Source organism: Zootoca vivipara, chromosome 11, assembly GCF_965207765.1.
Source record: "Zootoca vivipara chromosome 11, rZooViv2.hap1.1, whole genome shotgun sequence".
In the NCBI taxonomy this organism is placed as follows: Eukaryota; Metazoa; Chordata; class Lepidosauria; order Squamata; family Lacertidae; genus Zootoca; species Zootoca vivipara.
This window is the reverse complement of record NC_142594.1, coordinates 32,787,941-32,793,886: the sequence shown is the minus strand read 5'-3', so window position 1 is coordinate 32,793,886 and position 5,946 is coordinate 32,787,941. Positions and strand designations below refer to the sequence as shown.

The 5,946-nt window shown below is 41.1% G+C and overlaps 1 long non-coding RNA gene across 1 annotated transcript; it reads left to right on the top strand.

The window, feature by feature from the left end:
* Nucleotides 1-657: 657 nt before the first annotated feature.
* LOC148684257 (uncharacterized) lies at nucleotides 658-5,656 on the top strand. The gene is made up of 3 exons (XR_015946410.1): nucleotides 658-789; nucleotides 3,564-3,722; nucleotides 5,506-5,656. It is a non-coding gene; the product is annotated as an uncharacterized LOC148684257 (long non-coding RNA).
* The last annotated feature ends 290 nt before the right edge of the window (nucleotides 5,657-5,946 follow it).

The window sequence follows — 5,946 nt, the reverse complement described above, 5'->3', positions numbered from 1 at the left end:
ACTGCCTCATCAAACACCACACCACTCTGCCTGGTTCCTAAATAACACCTCCGCCCATTGTCCTCTTGGCTAGATGAATTAACACTAACAAATTTAACCCTTAAATTGCACATGGGATAATCTTGGCTATTGCATTTCCAGCATAACCAAGGGTACAACAACACATCAGAAGTCAGGAAGACTATGTTATGCAAGCAAGACCCAACAGTAAAGGAAAGCCCTCTTATACTCATTACTGCCAGGGAGAATTGAATGGACAGAGTCAGCCCACGGTTACTTCACTGAGAAACTGCCATCTGCAGTTTCTGTTCAGCACATGCAACAGCTACATACAGATCCCAAGTTGCTACTGACGGTCATTTCCTATTGCTTTGTTTTGTTCAGATTGAGCAAAATATAGTTTGTACTAACCCCCAGTTTGTCTCAAAATCAAATTCAGAATCCCACTTCAAATTGTGAGACATGACAGGAAACCAATTTGACATCTTTTTGTTTTTAACTCCGAGAAGTCTACTTTCTTGCAGTCATTTTGAAACAATAAGTGTTGCCTTACAGTAAGCAGGGAGACCCATGCATGTAGCTGGCGCAGATCCACAGTGCTGTTTCTGTTGGAAACAGAAGCCAAACTTGTCCAAGACTAGGAATTACAACACAATCGGACAGACTTTGTGCAGGAAGTGGTTATGTGCAGGAAGGAACAAGGCAGAGGAGTGTCCAAACGGTGGCACAGGAAGACAATAAGCATATTGGTAGGCTCAGATGCAGAAAGAAAACTTCACTTACCATATGGTAAGTGACTACAGAAACCTATTATTTACTATGGCTCATTGCACATACCCAAACTAATGTGGCGAGATGAGAGTTTAGCTGTTCCATATGCTGAAGCATTTGTGCGATTTCCCCCCCTACCCAGCTAAAATCTCACTTTATATTTAGTATGCAACCACCAAGTGCTCAATGTTCGCCCTATATTAAAAGCACTCCACCAAATGCCAAGCCTTGTAGTGGTGCCGAAAAGTTATTGATTTTCAAAATATTACAAATTTCCAAATATATCCCTTATTTTCTTTGTCTGGAGCTAATAAGAAATGCGAGGCGAATGATTATATCTGTGCAGGGAAACTGCAGAATGAAATTTTCTCACTGAAGCAGTCAGTGAGTCTAGACAGCTGTGTGTTTGTTGTTTTTTCCCCCTCTGCTTGCAACAGAGAGTTTGTTGCCTCAAGGTCTGTGTTACTGGCTCAGTTAAGCGTGCTCCAAAGCTTTTGGACCACTCTATATGTGCCGTAATCCCAAACAGGGAAACTTAATTACTGAGAACCGTGATCTGAATGGAAAAAGAAAACAACAGTAGGAAAACAGCCTACAGCAAAATTCATTACCTGTGGATTCGTTGTTAATGTCCTAGCAAACGTGTGCTGCTTAATATTTTATCTCCAGCTACTGCAGTTCTCTTTGCAAGCCCCAGAGAAAATGTGGCATTTTCCCATCAAACTTCCAATATTTTGCATCCAAAGAACAAAGGAATTAGGAACTCCATGGAAACTCATATTTTCGTGCTCTGACCTTTTGTGATAACTGATACACAAGACTTGAGTTCTGGAGGTTAAAATTTACAGCTGCCCTTTCCCATCTTTGAGAAGCACAAAGCAAATGATTTTTGTCTGTGCTGAGATAAACAAATGCTACTTATATAGGAAAGGCTTATTGATTTGGCAAGGCCTGGGCCTTTGTTCTGTTACCTGAGTCAAATGAAGGTTGAAGGGTATCATCTATTCTGCCTTGTTTTTAATTAAAAAAACCATTTTTAATTAAGGCTGCAGCTTTAAAAGCTTATGCTAGGCTTCAGCATCACTTCTCCAGAGTGAGGAATTTTAAGAGAGCCACTTCCTGTTTCTGGTGAGTCCCTAGTTGAAAGCTTAACTAGCAGTAACAACAGCAGGAAATTATTAACAATCTTGTTAAATTTCCCACAATGCCTCAGAGTGCCCAATGTATTGTTGCTCAAAGAGATTCTGAGACGTAAATAGCAGCTCTTGGCATAGAGACCCAGGGCAGATGTAAAGTTCAGTGTGCCCTTCCAGGGCATTGGGACCCCAACAGCCACTCAAGAATACTGTGTTTTGACACCAGGCCTCAGACAGACCTGGCTTCAGACTTCTGTGTTCCAGGTCACATTTGGTCATTAGATAGATTTTGTTTGACTTCCACTTTCCACTAGGCCCAGCCAGTATGAGTTGGAGACCAACACGGGTTTGGGCATAATGTTCAACTTTAATGTAAGGGTCACAAGTTTCCCTATCCTGTACTACAGAGATTTTATGGATTTATAGAAACAATTCAAAACCACCTTTTGGACACTGTGGTTCACAACAATAAAAATTCAACCCTCATGCGGTGAAAACTGAGAACCATAAAACCACTTAAAAAGCAACAAACAAAAGCCAGCAATGTTGACATACAGTTAAGGACCATTTAAAGCCTGGCAAAAAAAATAGTCCTGACTGTTACCTCTTGAGAGGATACTACCACTGAGAAGGCCCTGTTTTATGCCCCTGTTGCACCTTTGGCACCAGAACACAGAGCAGAGCCTGGAATATCCTTTCAGACTTTCACAGCACCTCACGGTATGAAAACTATACTGAAAACAAAACTCAAAGCATTTCACACAATAAATATATGTGTATTTTCCTGCGTAGCCTATAAGACTACTTTTTAACCCAGGGAAATCTTCTCAAAAGTCAGGGGTCGTCTTATACACCGGGTTGTCTTATTTATACGGCAAGTATATCCCAAACACTATATTTTAACTGGAAACATTGGGGGTCATCTTATACGCCCCGTCCTCTTATATGCCGGAAAATATGGTAAAAGCAGCATAGTCAAGGAGAAGAACAGAAAGCTCCATTAATGAAAGACCCTTATAAATTACATTAAAGTTGAACATTATGTCCAAAAGTGGAGGGGGGAGAGAAGGAATAGGAGGCACACTGGTCGTGCATACTGCCTTTACCCCAACACTGCCATGTGCACTTGTCCCACATGCTCTGCCCCCAATGAGTGTTGATCATGCATGCAAGCGTTTTTGTAACATCTACACATTGTCTGCTTCAAAATGCCAGCCTGTATTCCCCCCGCCCTCATTTAATCCAGATTTAGGGAAAATCTGATGAATCATAAAAGACCTGTTGCCAATGACACATTTTCAATATCTGGATGTGCATTGGGAATGTTAAGCTCCTGCCTGGAAGCACCCAGAGTAATGTTAAAAAGTAATGCCCATAAACAAAATAGCTGTTAACGTGATGGTACACTAAAACAAAATGTTAACATCTCTTCTTCTACCTTCTATGGTTTCCTTTGTTGGGGCTGCTTCTTTCCTTTTGGACGATAAAAAAAAATATACGTCCCCAAATCTTTATGCTCTTGAATCATTTTGATCTATTCCTCTTTCTAATGTACAGAAGGCCCTTTTGAATGCAGCTACTCCAAGAATCTGTTTATGTGGGCCACTTTGTTTTTTAAAAGATGCAGATAAAATTGTGTTTGGTGTTGTTAAGCAGCCTGCTGCAGGGCAAGTGGCTGAACTACATGAGCTGTGGGAGTTCCATCCTAGAATGTGATACCTGAACTGAAGCTGCTTTTCTATAAGGAGGACAAGGAAAAAATAATAATCAGCTGGGCCAGCACTGGGAAAATGGCCAGGCAAACATCGCCTAGGGGTAAGTAGCCAATCTAGGCGGTGCTGAATTATTTCACTGTACTATTAATGCAACTCTCCAGATTCTTTATTGTCTCCTCTTCTAGACCACTCATATTCATTTTTGTATCCCAGTGGTTCAAAAACTGCTTTCCAGTTATGGCACCAGATAATAGCACACAGTTCTCAATGCAGCCCCTTCAGATCTTTTCATTCCTATGATCTATGCCAGGTGAATTTCAGACAATATATGGGGGTAGAATAAATACACATTTATATGTTTAAAAAACTTAAAGGTAAAGGTACCCCTGACCATTAGGTCCAGTTGTGAACGACTCTGGGGTTGAGCGCTCATCTCGCTCTATAGGCCAAGGGAGCCAGCATTTGTCCACAGACAACTTCCAGGTCATGTGGCCAGCATAACTAAGCCACTTCTGGCGAACCAGAGCAGCGCACAGAAATGTTGTTTACCTTCCCACTGGAGCGGTACCTATTTATCTACTTGCACTTGACATGCTTTTGAACTGCTGGGTTGGCAGGAGCTGGGACCAAACAACGGGAGCTCAACCTGTCGCGGGGATTCGAACTGCCAACCTTCTGATCGGTGAGCCCAAGAGGCTCAGAGGTTTAGACTACAGTGCCACCCGTGTCCTCCAAAGTGGCTTACAGAAACAATAAAAATAAAAATTACAGAATTAAATGCACAAATTAAAATATAAGAGAAAAGAGCATTCAAACAGCATTCATGGCCCAAAGGGTTTCTGAAATAAAAATGTTTTGACCTGGCGCCTAAAACGTGGGAAGGATGGTGCCTAGAACTTGATATCTAATGGTTTTTTAAACAATCTCATAACTATCCAGGGTTTTTTTAAAGAGAACAGGTTTCAGGTTTCTTTTCTAACAACAAAGGAAACACACTAGACCTGACCCATAAAGTGAAAAAAGCTTCAGGTGAAAGGGAGGAAAGGGTGAGGTCAGGGAAAACTAATTTTCTTAAATCTGATTGTCATACAATAGATTGCCTCCCTTCCAGCAGTCAGAACGCCTGGACTTTCTGTCATTTGATAGCAGTAAGGAGAATTGGATGACTTCATTTCTTTAGCACAAGTCTGGCCTAGGAAGGAAATACACAGATAAATAACTCATGGAATTAATTTGTTCTCCCATTTTGCTCTTCCTCACTCTTCTCTGCCTGATACTCAGCAAAATTGTTGCTTTCCTGACTGGTTATCCAACCAGAAACATACACACACACACACTTGTGTGTATTCACCTTCTGTAGCTATTAAAGATCCCACAAGCTTGCCCCAGGCGGCTGATTGTATAATTTGTCAGATGAATGGCACCAACTGCTCTTAAGGGCAGTGCACTCGCCTATCTGCCATGGATGGCAATAAATCTCTCCCAGCATCATCAGTCCTCAGGTGGACTTCATCGGATGTAGACATCTTATCAGCTGAGCACAGCCTCTCCTAATGGTGTGATAAATATTCCAGCCTCCGAGTATCACTATCAAGAGATTTAAATCAGACCTAGTACTTATTGCTGCTATTACTACAGAGTTAATGCCAACGACTCTTTCACTTATCTCTTTAACCAGAGATGGTGAATAGCCTTTTTATGTCTCCACTCCTGGTCACTGAAAGCAAAATTCATACAGAAATGGCCTCCTCGTGAGCTCAGTGCTGAAATTTCTCAGGTGGGATGCAAAGAGTACGGTAGTTTATATCATTTTTCAGATGCAAGTTTCCACAATGAGACCATTTCCAAAAATAAAAAGAGTGTCTTTTTTTTCAAACTATCAGGACTAAACAATGAGAGCACACTATCACATGCCTGATGTGCTATGGTCCATGGGGTCACGAAGAGTCGGACACGACTAAACAACAACAATCACATGCACCAACAGTAAGTAAGTAAGTAAGTAAGTAAGTAAGTAAATCTTTTTCAGTCTGCAAAGTATTTTGCAGTGAAAAAAATGCTTCTTGTATTATCCCTCTGACATAGGTCATTAACATACTTTCTGTATAGGAAAAAAAAATCAAGATATTGTGTGTTTAAGTTGCAATGCATTTGATCTATAGTAATGCTGAAAAGAAAATACCGGTATATAAGGACCAAACTAGATAGGAAGTTTGTCACCTACTTGGCAGTGCATACCTGCTTTTTTCATTCAATAGCAAGTGTGGGGGAGGGACATGGAGTAGAGAGTCACTGGGCAGGGGACTTCAACCCTTTTGTCACTC